The sequence below is a fragment of the Chrysemys picta genome, chromosome 3 (genome assembly GCF_011386835.1).
Source record: "Chrysemys picta bellii isolate R12L10 chromosome 3, ASM1138683v2, whole genome shotgun sequence".
In the NCBI taxonomy this organism is placed as follows: Eukaryota; Metazoa; Chordata; order Testudines; family Emydidae; genus Chrysemys; species Chrysemys picta.
Genome location: NC_088793.1, coordinates 99,777,550 through 99,793,682, shown reverse-complemented (window position 1 = coordinate 99,793,682; position 16,133 = coordinate 99,777,550). Strand labels below are relative to the sequence as shown.

At 45.2% G+C, this 16,133-nt stretch overlaps 1 protein-coding gene across 2 annotated transcripts in view; it reads left to right on the top strand.

Moving 5' to 3' along the window:
• Window positions 1-3,325: 3,325 nt before the first annotated feature.
• The window catches only part of SAMD3 (sterile alpha motif domain containing 3), an 80,172-nt gene continuing 67,364 nt past the window's right edge, over window positions 3,326-16,133 (top strand). Inside the window, exon 1 of one of the 2 annotated variants that reach the window (XM_005280247.4) lies at window positions 3,326-3,784. The gene's annotated coding sequence lies outside the window, so the exon portion shown is untranslated. The remainder of the gene's footprint in view (window positions 3,785-16,133) is intronic. The other variant, XM_024113614.3, reaches the window with a different exon arrangement.

The following is a 16,133-nucleotide window of genomic DNA, read 5'->3' as shown; positions in this document are numbered from 1 at the left end:
TGCCATGCATTGTACTTTTGAATGACATGATTGCTTATAAATGGGTGGGGGAACAGTATTGATTGATGTATATAGTTGTATGGAGACATGGATTTTGCATAAATCTCCCCGTTGTCTCTGATCATGTGTTTACCTCTAATATCTGAAATACATGTAATATGACATATTGAGGTAATGGCAAAAAAAATTCTTTATAAAATAAAAACATTTAGTTTTACACATGTATTGGACAAGTACAATAAACAATTGCCTGGCAGGACAGCTGTCATAAACAAACCAAAATAACAGCAACACCAAAAGCTTTAAAAGTAGCCAAAATCAAAGTGCATAAACAAATGTGAACAGTTAAACTGTGCAGAGGACACCCTCACCCTAAAAAAAAAAAAATCTATTGTGTGTCCGTTGGTGTCCCCCCATTCTTCTTTCCCTTCCAACTCAGTGCAGGAGCATAGAAAAAAATCATTTTGGAATTTCCAGGGCAGAAACTTACTTTTTGAAACTGAGTTTCAATATATTGGTGGAAGACTGCTTCTGTCCTCAGAGCTCCGTGGACACAGTCAGATTACAGAAGCCACTGACAGAAGTGTTGAGAGAATGGTCAGTTAAAAATCACAACTTAAAAAAAATATATATTTTTTTAAATGGACGTTTGAGGGGAGGTCAGTAGTCGCATTGTGCTACATAGGTCTTCTCTATTATTTCAGGAATTGCTGAGCTTTTCTTTAGATTTTCTCTGTAAGCTGCAAAGCTTGTCTCTCCCACCAACAGAGGTGGTCCAGTAAAAGACATTAAAAGTAAAAAGCACCCACCTTGCCTCTCTAATATCCTGGCACCAACAAGGCTATACCATCACTGCATACACTCATTTCAAATTATTTATATTTAATTATTTGTGCTGTTCAAATACCAAAAAGTATCATTTGTTTTCTTTAAAATATAAAGTACAAAGTATTGGCACTTTTACTGGTGTATTGGCACATTAATATTTAGGGGGCTAAATTTTACATTTCCACAGTTCTCAAAAATGTCTTGTGTTCCTTCGTTTTCTTCACCTCTTCATGATTCATTACAACATGGATCCTTTTTAAAATCAGCATTAATGTAATTTCCCACAGCAACACCAAAAGGATAATACTTCACAGAAAAAGCCATTATATTTTGCCAAATTTGCCTGTATGTTTATTTTGACCTGTAAGCTGGCAGCGTTAACTCACTTGGTCCAACAGTCAAAGCCAGTGTATTCTACATAGATGTCTTTTTTTCAAAGCCTATTGTCTGGTTTGTAGCATTGGCTTTAGCAAAAGAAAGGATTTTAACAGACAAAAGGCACTATTTACCCAGTCACTTCTCTCTCCAGTGTAATTCTCAGCTTCCTCAGAAGCTGCTGCTATGACTTAGGGCTGGTGTACACAATCACTTTGAGCATCAATTTAACTGAACAATCTCAATTAGTTAAATCAGTGCAACTTCATGGTGGGGACACTTATTTTGGATTAAGAATGCCCTATTTTGATTTTGTTTAAATCCAGAATAAGGGTGCCCACACCATAGAAACCAATTTAGTTAAATGGCTGCTCATACTGTGTAAACATGGGTCATTGAAGGAACTGTTTTTAGTTTTACCATGTGAACTGATTGCAGGCTCTACCTTATCCTGCTGATTTAATATGCCATCAGAATTGATCATATGGTTCTTGACCTAAAAATCTGAGGTTGACTTGACCTAGTCTGTAATAGCAGATTGTGTGAACTATGTACAAAACTCTGTGTACAATGGCAGAACTACACTGAATTAGGTGGGAAGTATATGGCAATGTTAAGTAATTGCCAAATCATTCAGTAACCTTTAGTTATATTTAAATAATTATGCAAATGCACTACAAAATGATGCATATTGTTTACTTGAGTTATAGCAGTGGAATGCCACTCCTTCCATTGCTTATTGGAGCCTGATGCATTGGTGGTATAATGGTGAGCATAGCTGTCTTTCAAGCAATTGACCTGGGCTTGATTCCAGAACAATGGATCCATGATAGCTGTGTTAGTCTGTATCAGCAAAAACAACAAGGAGTCCTTGTGGCATCGTAGAGACTAACAAATTTATTTGAGCATAAGCTTTCATGGGCTAGAACCCACTTCACCAGATGCATGGAGTGGAAAATACAGGAGCAGGTATAAATACATGAAAAGATGTGATTTGCTTTACCAAGTGTGAGGTCAGTCTAATGAGACAATTCAATTGACACCAGGATACCGAGGGAGGAAAAATAACTTTTGAAATGGTAATGAGAGTGGCCCATTTCAGACAGTTGACAAGAAGGTGTAACAGTAGGGGGATATTAGTATTGGGTAAATTAGGTTTAGGTTTTGTAATGACCCAACCACTCCCAGGTTTTATTCAGGCCTATTCTGATGATGTCCAGTTTGCAAATTAATTCCAGTTCTGCAGTTTCACATTGGAGTCTGTTTTTGAAGTTTTTTTGTTGAAGAATTGCCACTTTCAGGTCTGTTATTGAGTGACCAGGGAGACTGAAGTGTTCTCCTACGGGTAAATGGACACAAATCTGACATCAGGAATCATAACATTCAAAAAACAGCAGGAGACCACTTGATGGGCAAAAAAGGTATCTTGATAGACAGAGCGAGACTGCAAGCTCCTTTGGGCAATGACCATGTCTTGCCCTGTATCTGTGCATAGCTCACTGAAGGCTGTACAGTGCCAGTGTTCCACACATTAATCATAATATGGGGCCAAAGAATTAAGTGAAGGCAAGGCAAACTATAGGACTCATGGTTGCTTATTTTAGCAGAAATTAGTTTGTGATAATGGCTCAAATAGTAATTGTGAAAAATGAAGACTTTTTGAGGCTGGAGCACAGAATCACCTGAAATTCAACCTACTCTCCCCCATAAATGCTGTAACTCAACTTTTGAAATGGACTTAAAACAGCAAAACCAATATGAAACATTTGTAAAAAAAAATTTCTTCTGAGATGTAACATTTTATGCTAAATCTGTTTGTGCTGAGTTTACATCTCAATTACAAACACCAGAAAATAGGAATTTAGTGAGACTGTCACTTGATGTACAGGGGTTGAACACAGTGATGTCAAGTGTCACTTAAAAATAATCATGTTCTTTCCTCAATCTAAATTCAAAACAGCTCCAAGAGTCCAAACTCAGAGTCAAGATTCATTTACATTCAAAAAATCCAGGATTAATTATCGAACGTCAGACCCACGAGATTATCTATTCGTTTGTGGTCTTTTAAGGCACAGCACACAGTTTGTCCCTTAAGCTGGAACCAGAAATGTTCCATCGGATTGTCTAGCTCAGAGGAGCAGCAGCAGAAAGCCACGGGCCACATCTTGCTGAGGGCTTGAGAGCCCCACTCAGATGTTGCCCCGGCCCAGAAATGCACCAGGGCGGAGCCAGCGGCAGCAGCCGGGGAGTGTGTGTTTGTGGCTTGTGGCCGCGGTTGTTTTCTCCTCCCTAAGAACGTGCTGCGGGTTGAACCCACAAACGAACCAGCTTTGCTTTGGAAAAAGCACCCTCGACATCTCCAAATGAGCCAGCGACCCACCCCCTTTCCCTGTCCCCTCCCACTCTCCCTAGCACCCGGGCGGGCGCTCCCGTCTCTCCCAGCTCCAAAGCCGGAGTCCTGCTTCCACCGCGGCTGAGAGCCAGCCCCCGCACCGGAAGGGGAAGCGCCGCCCTGGAGGAAAGGCAAAGGCAGCTTTGCATGAAGTTTGCTCGGGACAGAGTCTTCGGCTGAGCGGGACAGGTAATGGGGGGACGGTGCAAGTAGCGCCTGGGCAGAGCTGGCTGGTAGCAGGGCTGGCCCGCGGGCCGCAGCTCCCCTTGCACAGCCGTAGCTCCGGTCCCGCTGAGCCCAAAGGCAGGGCAGAGGGAGCGGGGAGAGGCGGTTGCGAACTGAAGCCTTCCCTGCCACCTTCTCCGGTGCGGTGCCCCGGGTTCACCTGCCCGTGGCTCTGCCTCTCTTCTGAGCTGTGCCGCGCCGGGAGCGGGAGCTGGGGCTGCCTGGCTGAACGTGGCCCGGGGGCACGGCGTGTGCGCGCTCTGTGTCCACACGTGTGGAGTGAGCCGCCCTGCCTTTACCCCCCACCTAAGCGGGTGTGCAGAATAGGGTGGCCAGCTGTCTTATGTAGGCCCTATTACTGCCCACTCCCTGTCTGCTCACCCTAGTTCGAAGATGACTCGAGGGGGCATTCTGCACTAGGGTGACCAGGTGGAACAGCCAGTCGAAAAGGGATCCTGAGGGCTCCAGTCAGCACTGCTGACCGGGCCGTTGACTATCCAGTTGGCAGCGCCACGCAGTGGGGCTGGCAGGCTCCCTGCTAGCCTCTGTGCTGCGCAGCTCCCAGGAAGCAGCCAGCATGTCCGCCCTCCGGCTTTTACACGTAGGGGCAGCCAGGGGGCTCTGCACGCTGCCCCTGCCCCAAGGGCCACCCCGCAGCTCTCATTGGCCGGGAACCGTGGCCAATGGGAGCTGTGGGGGTGGTGCCTGTGGATGGGGCAGAGCGCAGAGCTACTTGGCCGCACTTCTGTGTAGGAGCTGGAGGGGGGACATGCCCCTGTTCCTGGGAGCTGCTTGAGGTAAGTGCTACCCAGAGCCTGCACCCCTCATCCCCTCCTATGCCCCAACCCCAGCCCTGATCCCCTTCCCACCCCCTGAACCCCTCAATCCCAGCCCAGAGCACCTTCCTGCACCCCAAACCTCTCATCCCTGGCCCCACCCCCAGCTGAAGTCCTCACCCCCTCTTGCATCTCAACCCACTGCCTTAGCCTGGAGCCCCCTCCTGCACTTTGAACTCCTCATTTCTGACCCCACCCAGGAACCCACACCCCCAGCCAGAGCCCTCACCCCCTCTTGCACCCCAACCCCCTGAGCTAGCTCAGTGAAAATGAGCGAGTGAGTTAGGGTGGGGAGAGCGAGCAACAGAAGGAGTGGGGGGATAGAGGGAACGGGGTCTCAGAGAAGGGGCGGGGGATGGGCATGGCCTCGGAGGAGGAACAGGGCAGGGGGTGGTGCAAGGGTATTCGGTTATGAGCAGGTAGAAAGTTGGCAACCTTATAGTGCACCAAAAAAATAAAAATTCTGCACACAATATTTTAAAATTCTGCAATTTTAATTTGTCAAAATAACACTACATAATCACGCCAGTTTCAATTATTTTGGTAATTGATTTCAAAATACCTGTCAGCAAAAAGACACCCACAACTCATCCCCCCCCAGAGCCCACCTGCAGGCCACCTCCCCACTAATACATCCGAACACTCTTCTCCCCAGAGCCCAACCGTGGGCCCCCCAGCCCAGACACCTGTCCCCCATGAGTCCAGGGATCCAGAGGGAGAAGCAGCCTGATGCTGGGTCCCAGGCTTGCATGGACTTTCCTGCGCGCAGCCCTCTCCTTCCCTCAGGGCATGCTGGGATCTGCAGCTGCCAGGAACCCTCTAGCTTTCTCTCTCTCCAGAGCAGTGTCTTCTATTTGCAAGCTGGGCTCTACCAGGTCCAGTGGCGGCTAGCAGCACTGCAGCCCATTTCTGTGGGGGAAAGGAAATTCTGTGTGCACGTTAATTTCTGCAAAATTCTGCATTGCGCAGTGGTGCAGAATTCCCCCAGGAGTAGAAGATACATGCACTGTGTGGAAACTACTTTGAGAGCCTTGGCTGGTGGCGAAGTGCAAAGTGGCTGATGGCATGTTTTCCCACTGAATTGCTTTTAGGACTCATCTGGCGCATTTTGTGCATCTGGTTCTTTGGGAGAGACTTTTGCTTATCTCACCACCTAACCTTGACCACAAGTGTTGCTTCTGACCATACCTTCTCTTTGCAAAATGGTGTTATAGTTTAATATTTTTCTAAAAGCCTCCTTTTTTGCTTTGTGTAGACCAGTGGTCCCCAACGCAGTGCCCACGGGCGCCATTAGAGGATTGGGCCAAAAAAACCCTGATGAGGTTCAACAAGGACAAGTGCAGAGTCCTGCACTTAGGACGGAAGAATCCCATGCACTGCTACAGACTAGGGACTGAATGGCTAGGTAGCAGTTCTCCAGAAAAGGACCTAGGGGTCACAGTGGACAAGAAGCTGGATATGAGTCAACAGTGTGCTCTTGTTGCCAAGAAGGCTAACGGCATTTTGGGCTGTATAAGTAGGGGCATTGCCAGCAGATCGAGGAACGTGATCGTTCCCCTTTATTTGACATTGGTGAGGCCTCATCTGGAGTACTGTGTCCAGTTTTGGGCCCCACACTACAAGGAGGATGTGGAAAAATTGGAAAGAGTCCAGCGGAGGGCAACAAAAATGATTAGGGGTCTGGAGCACATGACTTATGAGGAGAGGCTGAGGGAACTGGGATTGTTTAGTCTCCAGAAGAGAAGAATGAGGGGGGATTTGATAGCAGCCTTCAACTACCTGAAGGAGGGTTCCAAAGAGGATGGAGCTCGGCTGTTCTTAGTGGTGGCAGATGACAGAACAAGGAGCAATGGTCTCAAGTTGCAGTGGGGGAGGGCTAGGTTGGATATTAGGAAACACTATTTCACTAGGAGGGTGGTGAAGCACTGGAATGCGTTACCTAGGGAGGTGGTGGAGTCTCCTTCCTTGGAGGTTTTTAAGGCCCGGCTTGACAAAGCCCTGGCTGGGATGATTTAGTTGGGAATTGGTCCTGCTTTGAGCAGAGGGTTGGACTAGATGACCTCCTGAGGTCCCTTCCAACCCTGATATTCTATGATTCTATGCAATTTATGTGCGCCCGCCTAGTGCCCAGCAGGGGAGAGAAGCCACGGCCCCGCGTCTGCTGGGGACAGAGAACTCTGGGGCTGCAGGCGCTGGTGTTCTCTGTCCCCGGCAGGCGCGGGGCCGCGGCTTCTCTCTGGCTTCTGAAGCCGGAGAGAAGCCACAGCCCCGTGCCTGCCAGGGACGGAGAACTCCAGGGTTGCAGAGAAGCCGTGGCCCCGTGCCTGTGGGGGACAGAGAACTCCGGGGCTGCAGGCTGTGGGCGCCGGTGTTCTCTGTCCCTGGCAGGCGTGGGGCCGGGGCTTCTCTCCGGCTTCTCCGGGGCTGCAGGCTCCGGGCGCCAGTGCTCTCTGTCCCCGGCAGGCGCAGGGCCGCGGCTTCTCTGAAGCCGGAGAGAAGCCACAGCCCCACGCCTGCCAGGGACAGAGAACTCCAGGGTTGCAGAGAAGCCGCGGTCCCGTGCCTGCTGGGCACAGAGAACTCCGGGGCTGCAGGCTCCGGTGTTCTCTGTCCTCGCGGTTTCTCTCTGCACTGCTCAGAACTGCTGCCAAAAAAAAAAAAAAAAAAAACCCTCCGCCTCTGCAGAATGGACCGAATGTTTGATACTTATTTTGTAAAAACTCCTTAATTTTTCTTATAGGTAGATAAAAAAGAGCAAATTCAAGTGGTAAGGTGAAAGAGTAATTGCCAAATAATTTAATTAATACCTTTTACATGTAAAATTACCTTTTTTATCTTATGGATTCATATATTATGTAATATTAAATATGATGATTTTTGTATTATTTAATGTACAAATACAAAATAAGCCTTGAAAAATTGTTGGCGCCCGCCACACTCTTCTGAAAACATGAATGTGCTACTGGCCACAAGAAGGTTGGGGACCACTGGTGTAGACCAACCCAAATAGAAGAAATAAAGTGCAACTGCTTTAAGAAAGGGAAAAGGATGTCTCTGGGGAACAGAAGTTAAAAAGGGGTAAATGGCCTTGCATAGATCTAAATGGTAGGCTGCTTGATTTGCTTTCTTTAAATGTCAAGAAATCTGGAACCCATATCTGATTCCTTAGTGTCTAGATTGCCACAGTGTAAATGAAAATTCTGGGCCAGGTACTGCCCTAGATTCAGCTACTCCCACTGACATAAATAAATAAAAGATCTGATTTTCCAGTTCTTTGCACCTGATAACGTCACTTACACCAATAAAAGTGAGTGCAAAAACACTACCAAATCAGAATGGTTACACATTACACCCACTTTGTAAATGATGACATAAGGTGCAAAGCAGAGAACCCAGGCCCAAGCTTTTGTGTAAAGTCAGTGACTAAGGGCTAGTCTACACTGGCAACGCTAAACGTGGCTTGTGTGATTGTGGCAGAGCGCTGGGAGAGAGCTCACAGAGCTCTAAAATAACCACCTCCACGAGGGGCGCAGCTACCAGTGCTGGTGCACTGTCTACACTGGTGCTTTACAGCGCTGAAACTTGCTGAGCTCAGGGTTGGTTTTTTTCACCCCTGAGCGAGAATGTTGCAGCACTGTAAATTGCCAGTGTAGACAGTCCCTAAGCTTATGTGTACACTTAAAACGCTAGAGCAGCGCAGCTGGACTGTTGTAGTTCACCACTGTAGTGCTTCAGTGTAGACACTCACTGTAGCCACAGGAGGAGTTCTCCCATTGGTGTAGTTAATTCATCTTGAGAGGCAGTAGCTAGGTCAACGGAAGAATTCTTCTGTCAACCTAGCAATATCTAGCCTGGGGGTTCGGTTGGCATAGTTACATCTTTCAGGGGTGTGTATTTTTCACACCTCTGAGAGACATAGCTATTCCGATGTATGTTTCAGTGTAGACCAGCCCTAAGTATAATGAGGTAGTTTTATTTAGAAATTCTTCAGAAAACAGACACATTGTAGTGCAGCTGAGAAAAGTAATTTATTTATTTTCAAATACATGACAATATACTCATTTGCAGAAAGAGATTTAGCCATGTTTATACACATTGCACTCTGTAGTGTAAAGCTTTGAAGGAAAGAATCAGGTTACAACATGGTCCAAATTATTTGTCATTGATTAAGTAAAAATGATGTACCAGGTTGACTATTATAGATTAACACATAATTAATGTCTACGTTTTCCCAAGTATGTAATAGTCAATTCTCGAACAGAATGCTTTAGAGATGCAAATAGAAGGTGATGGTGCTGACTGGTGAGATTGGTTGTGGTGCTATGATTGTTTTGTTTTATTGACAGGTTTCAGAGTAGCAGCCATGTTAGTCTGTATCCGCAAAAAGAAGAACAGGAGTACTTGTGGCACCTTAGAGACTAACAAAGAAGATCCGAAGAAGTGGGCTGTAGTCCACGAAAGCTTATGCTCTAATAAATTTGTTAGTCTCTAAGGTGCCACAAGTACTCCTGTTCTTCTTTTTGTTTTATTGGTGACTATAGTGGTTTCATTTCAGTTTCTCTTTGATTTCTTCCCTTTCACTCTTAACCCTTCTCTCTCCTACTCATTATATGGTTTCAAATGTTGGTGGAGATTCCAGAATTTTAGTAGGCTGGTCTTATTGCTTGGCACTCTCTGCACTGTCTGGACATCCTGGGTCCTATTGCACAAATGTTTGAATACTGTTGACTGTCTATTTCAAGGACACAGCCTTGGTTGATGGAGATCACGGTATACCCCATAAACACTGAGGAGAGCCTTTTTCAGTGACAGGCTCATGGCAGTGGAACTTGCTACCACCAGCTATCAGGTAGAGTCCAAATCCTGCTACCTTCTGGACATAGTGCAAGATTCATCACTTCATGCAAGTGCTTACTTAATTGATTGGTGGAATCCCACCATATAAGTAAGGGATCCTGAGGGAAGAGGAGAGCTATGTTCCTCCGGTAGTATAGACATCACAGTGCTGTTCGAGAACAGGGCCCCGGCCTTCCATGATGCCTGAGCTCGAATGGTAGAGAAATATGACCTACTGGCCAAAACCTTGAGAGCTAAGGGTTCCCAGACACACGCACTGATCGTCGGAGCCTTAGGTGCATGGGACCCCAGTAACGAGCGAGTGCTGAGAGAATGTGGAATTGGTCAATGCTACACTCGGCTGATGCGGCAACTCATGGTGTCAGATGCCATCAGGTGGTCGAGGGACATCTACATAGAACACATCACCGGACATCGGCAATACCAGGAAGGATGAGCTGGAGTGCCAATGAGAAGCGCAGTCAGGAAAGTAACAAATACTTTCCTTCTGGATTGCATTTTCTAAATGGACAACCAACCAAATTCTCAATTACTGAGGGACAATCTCCACTCATTGATATATTTTGCTTTCCACAACCAAATCTCCATACAACTTTTCATGAGTGATGTACCTGAGTATTCGGATTCTAATATCTAAACTGTATTGTTAATCTATTCATTTAAATTTGGGTTATTGCTGATTATGTACTCATGTATCATATGACTATTAAAAACTAACTTTGTATTTGTGGATAATCTAAGCACTATACCCAGATGTACAGACACTGTTTTCTCAACCTATGTATTATATAATTTTTTTAACATTAGCTTTAATCAAATTTTTAAATCTGTTTTTATCTCTCATAAAAATGCAAGCAAAGAGCACCTAGATATTATTGTTGATAGAAGTTTACTAGATAAAATGCATTTAGTAATATATTACTTTTCTTTGGGCTGTGGTAGAGAAACTTGCTATACTTAAGACTCTAAGAGTGATGCCATTGGGAGTCCTGTACTCCTGGCAGGGACACTCATGGCAGTAAGATCGAAGGTGAGGTACCAGACGAAGTGCAGCCCAACACACCCTAGTATAAGATCTCAGCGGCAGAACAGGTGGATGAAGCAGGATCACCTCTCAACAGCTGTGAAAGCAGACAAATGCTGCAATGAAGAAGAAACTCACGGTTGTCTTGGACCTCCTTGCCACCGGACACTGGTGCCTCTTCTGCCAAGATTTATGTGGCTGCTGGTGTGCAACAGGTCTTCCACATTAAACTAATCAAACACAGGCTTCTTTCAGAGGAAGAACTTTTTCCCCACCCCTACCCATAAGAGTCCTGTGGCGATGGGAGAGTGGTGATGGGGACAGGTGAAGTGATCACCAGGAGTCCCTAGTCAGACACACAAGCAAGCGATGACCGCAAGACGGTTGTCATGTGTCCCTGGACTGGGATGGGGGGGCATTTTTGGCAGCAGCGGGCATGACTGAGCAGGCCTTTTTAGGAACCCCTCTTCTCACCCCATATGGGGAAGGCACTAGAAAAGAAAAGGTGCCCCTACCTTATGGTAGGCTATCCCACCATACCTGACTGGATAACCGTGTCCAGAGGGCTCACTCACAATGTAGTTGGAAAAACAAAAATGTTTCTTGCAACTTGGAATGTCTGTACCCTACTAGATGAATCAAAAAGTGAAAGACCCAAACACAGAACAGCAATTGTTGCCCGAGATCTCTCGAGATATAATGTCGACATCGCTGCTCTCAGCAAAACAAGACGTGCGGATTAAGGCCACTTGAGGGAAGAGGGGGCGGTTACACTTTCTTCTGGAAAAAAAAAACAGAAAGCAACAGGCGAATACATGGTTTGGCTTTGCAGTCAAGAACCTTCTAGGCAACCACCTGACTGAGCTTCCCATTGGCATCAATGAATGCCTTATGACCCTGCGCATCCAATTGGTCAATAAGTCATTTGCCACTGTCATCAGTGCATATGCACGATCACTTGATGCTGAAGAACAGAAAGAATCCTTTTACACTGACCTTGATAAAATTTTGTCATCCATTCTAAAAACAGATCAGATAATCCTTTTAGGAGACTTTAACGCAAGAGTTGGCCGAGATTCTAATGTATGGAATAGCACCATTAGGAAGGAAGGAAGGAGTGGGCAAGACCAATTCCAATGGCATCCTTCTACTCAGCAAATGTGCAGAGCACTACCTTGTGATCACAAACACAATCTTCAGACAAAGCAACAAGTACAAACAACTTGGCAACACCCCCAATGAAAAAAGTGGCACCTCCTAGACTGTCATTGTAAGAACACAGGATCTAAGAGATGTTCAAATCACCCGTGTCATGAGAGGAGCCGATGATTGCTGGACTGACCACTGCCTGGTGAGGTCAGTCATGTCCATCAGGATTGCACCGAAACATAGAAAGCAATCCAAATCACACAGATGGCAATACAACATCCAAAGAGTTCAGTCCTGAGTGCACCAAGAGAACTTCCAAACACTCCTCAGTGAAATATTGACCAAATGCACACCTGGAAATGACAACCCAAGTGTCGAAGAAGACTGGGAAGCCCTAAAAGAGACCATCCATGAGGCTTGCAAGAAATTCATCGGCTTTGCTACCCGCTGCCATCAGGACTGGTTTGACAACAACAACATTGACATTACAGCCCTTTTGGACCAGAAGAGAAAATCTTTCTGCGAGTGGCAAAACCAACCACTATCCAGTCAGAAGCAGAACTCTTTCCATCAGCTCAAAGCTGAAGTTCAAAGGAGGATCCGAGAAATCAAAAACGAATGGTGGGAAGACAAAGCAAAAGAAATCCAAACATTTGCTGATAAACATGATCTGTGGAGCTTTTTTCGTGACACAAAGACCCTGTATGGACCAAAGACCCTGGCCTCACACCTCTGAGATCCGAAGATGGTAGTACTCTTCTTAAAGATAACGAATCCATCAAAGAGCGCTGGAAGGAACACTACCAAAAGCTTCTAAATTGAGAATCAACTGTGACTGACGACACCAGAGACTCCATCCCTCAGCACCCAATCTGGGAAACTCTTGTCAACCCGCCAACACCTGAGGAGGTCTACAAAGCAATTAAACAAATGAAGAACAATAAAGCACCAGGTCCTGATGGCATACCATCTGAAGTACTGAAAGTGGGGGGAGAAACACTGACTAACAAGCTTCACTTGCTGCTCCTCAAAATCTGGTACTCCGAAGAAATCTCTGCTGACTTACATAATGCTAACATCATCACCATTTTCAAAAAGGGAGACAGGGCCAACTGTGGCAACCATTGAGGCGTTGCCCTCTTCTCCATCGCTGGGAAGATTCGTGCTAGAAGCTTACTGAATCACCTGCTCCCTCTTGCAGAGGAAGTACTTCCAGAATCCCAGTTTGGCTTCAGACTATCACGAGGCACCACCAACATGATTATCGCAGCCAGGCAGATCCAGGAAAAATGTCAAAAACACCACCAGAAGCTGTATGTGGCCTTTATCGATCTGATCAAAGCCTTCGACTCTGTCAACTGTGAGGCTCTGTGGAAAATCATGTCAAAGTTTGGCTGCCCAAGCAAATTTATCACCATTGTAAGACTCCTCCATGACAGATGACTACCTCTATCCTGTGCAGTTGCTCTACCTCTGAGCCCTTTGTCATCCAAACTGGCGGAAAACAAGACTGTGTACTGGCACCCACCCTTTTCTCCATTTTCTTAGCAGCTATGAAAACACTAACCCAAAACAGGGCATTGGCATCCAATATCGGATTGACAGCAACCTCTTCAACCTTGCTTATCTCTATGCCAGAACTAAAGTAATATTGGCAACAATAACCGAACTCCAGTGCGCAGATGACTCTGCTGTAGTTACACACTCAAAGGAGGATCTACAAACAGCCCTTAATTGCTTCTCTGAAGTTTACAAAAGCTTAGTGCTAACTCTGAACATCAGCAAAACAAACGTTCTCCACCAGCCACTCTCCGGTCAATCATCAGACCCAGGAAGGAAGATCTACACTGACAAAGAAGAACTGGAAAATGTAGAATACTTTGCCTATTTTGGCAACCATCTTTCACAGAGAGCAGACATAGATGTCGAGATTCAGCACAGAATTTGCTGCACCAGCCTTGCTTTTGGCAAACTGTCTCGCCAGGTGTTCAACAATCACAACATCAGAACACATCTTAGACTTTTAGTTTATAAAGTGGTGGTAATGCCAACTCTCCTCTTTGGCTGGGGGAGTTGGGTGACCTATAGAAAACACCTGAAAAACCTGGAACGTCAGCACCAGCACTTTCTTTGGACGATCCTCAACATAAAGTGGGAGGATCATCACACTAATGTCAGTGTCCTCACAGAGGCCAACATCTTCAGTGTTGAGGCCCCGATTATCCAGCACCAGCTGAGTCGGAGCGGGCACTGTGTCCTCGTACCTGATATACGCTTACCAAAACAACTACTGTACACCCAACTCACCAAAGGAGAAAGGAAACAGGGAATCCAAAAGAAGCACTTTAAAGACACCCTCAAGGTAAACATCAAGAGATGTGGCATTGAAACCACACGCTGGGAGACAGCAGCTCAGGATAGGGATAACTGGCGAAGACTTGTCAGAGAGGAAACGTCCAGTTTTGAGGAAAATCGCCTTGTCCTGGTTGCAGAAAAATGCCAGAAAAGAAAGGAAAGATAACTGTTACACAGCAATTGTGGCCCAACCCTGTCTTCCAACACCACCTGCAATGTCTGCCAACAAGCCTGTGGCTCAGGGATCTGACTCCTCAGTCAGCAAAGGACCCATGAAAAATAAAACCTGTGAAAGAGATCATCCTCAACCTCGAGGGATTGCCGATGAAGACTGCCTCATGATGGGCATACTACGTCTATTTTAAACTATGCAATGATGCATGTGATATAAGAATCTATATAGAATAGAGTGGGAGTAAATTGAATCAGGTGGCTATACGCTCAGATGCTGCATTGTAGAACAGCTTTTTGTGCAGAGGGTCAATATGCTTGTTTTTACTGCAGTTTGAATACTAATTATTATATAATTTATATTGTATATTATGGTACCACCTGGAATCTCAAACTTAGGTCAGGTCTCCATTGTACAATGACATGGCACGAACACATAATAAGAAAAATAATCCCTGATCCTAAACATTTTAACATGCATGCTTAACTTTAGTAGCCTGAGATGACTATTCATGGTACTAAAGTTAAGCACATGTGTGTTTGCAGGATTGGGGCCTAAGTAGACAAGACAGATAGAGGGTGGGAGACCGTATTTATCCTGATTTCACAGATGAGGAAAACTGAAGCACAGAGAGGTTAACTGACTTGCCTCATGACTGGAATATTGGTATAGAAGGGTGTAGTTCATTCAGGAAGGACAGGCAGGGAAAAAAGGGAGGAGGTATTGCATTATACATCAAGAATGTATACACTTGTTCTGAGGTGCAGAAGGAAGTGAGGTGCAGACCAGTTGAAAGTCTCTGGATGATGATAAAAGGGAAAGAGGGGAAATGTCATGGTAGGGGTCTTCTATAGACCACCAAATCAGGACAAGGCAGTGGATGAGGCATTTCTAGAACAAATAACAGAAATATCCAAAACACAAGACTAGTGGTAATGGGAGACTTTAACTCCCCAGACAGCTGTTGGAGAAGTAATATGGCAAACCCAAAATGTCCAATAAGTTTTTGGAATGTAGTTGGGACAAAGTTTTGTTTCAGAAGGTGGAAAAAGTAGCCAGGGGAATGGCCATTTTAGACTTGCCTCTGACTAACAGGGCAATTTGAGTGAAGATTGGAAGCAATTTGGGTGAAAGTGATCATGAAATAATATATTCATGATTCTAAGAAAAGGAAGGAACGAGAGCAGGAGAATAAGGACGGTGGGCTTCAAAATTTTTTTTTTAACAAACTCAGAGAACTGGTAGATAAGGTCCAATGGGAAGAAAATCTAAGGGGAAAAGGAATTCAGGAAAGCTGTTAGTTTCTCAAAGAGACAATATTAAAGGCACAATAGCAAACAATCCTCACGTGAAGGAAAGATATGAAGAATAGTAAGAGACTAATATGGCTACATCAAGAGCTCTTTAATGACCTGAAAACCAAAAAGGAATCCTACAGAAAGTGGAAACATGGACAAATTGCTAAGGAGGAGTACAAAAGAATAGCAGAAGCATGTAGGAACAGAATCAGAAAGGCAAAGGCATAAAATGAGTTTTACCTAGAAAGGACCTACAAGGTAAAAAGAAGAAGTTATTTAATTGCATCAGGAGCAAGAGAAAGATGAAGGAAAATGTAGGGAAGGAGAGCTAATAGCAGATGATATCAAGAAGTCTGTTGTGGTTAATGCCTATTTTGTTTCAGTCTTCACTAAATAGGTTAATTGTGACCAGATAGTCAACACAGTTAATATTGGCAACAGGCAGGAAGAAACACATGCCAAAATAGGGAAAGAACAGGTTAAAGAATATTGAGATAAGTTAGATGTATTCAAGTAGGCAGATGAAATTCACACTAGGGTACTTAAGGAACTAGCTCAAGCAATCTCAGAACTGTTAGAGATAACCTTTTGAGAAGTCATGGAGGAAGGATGAGGTCCTAGC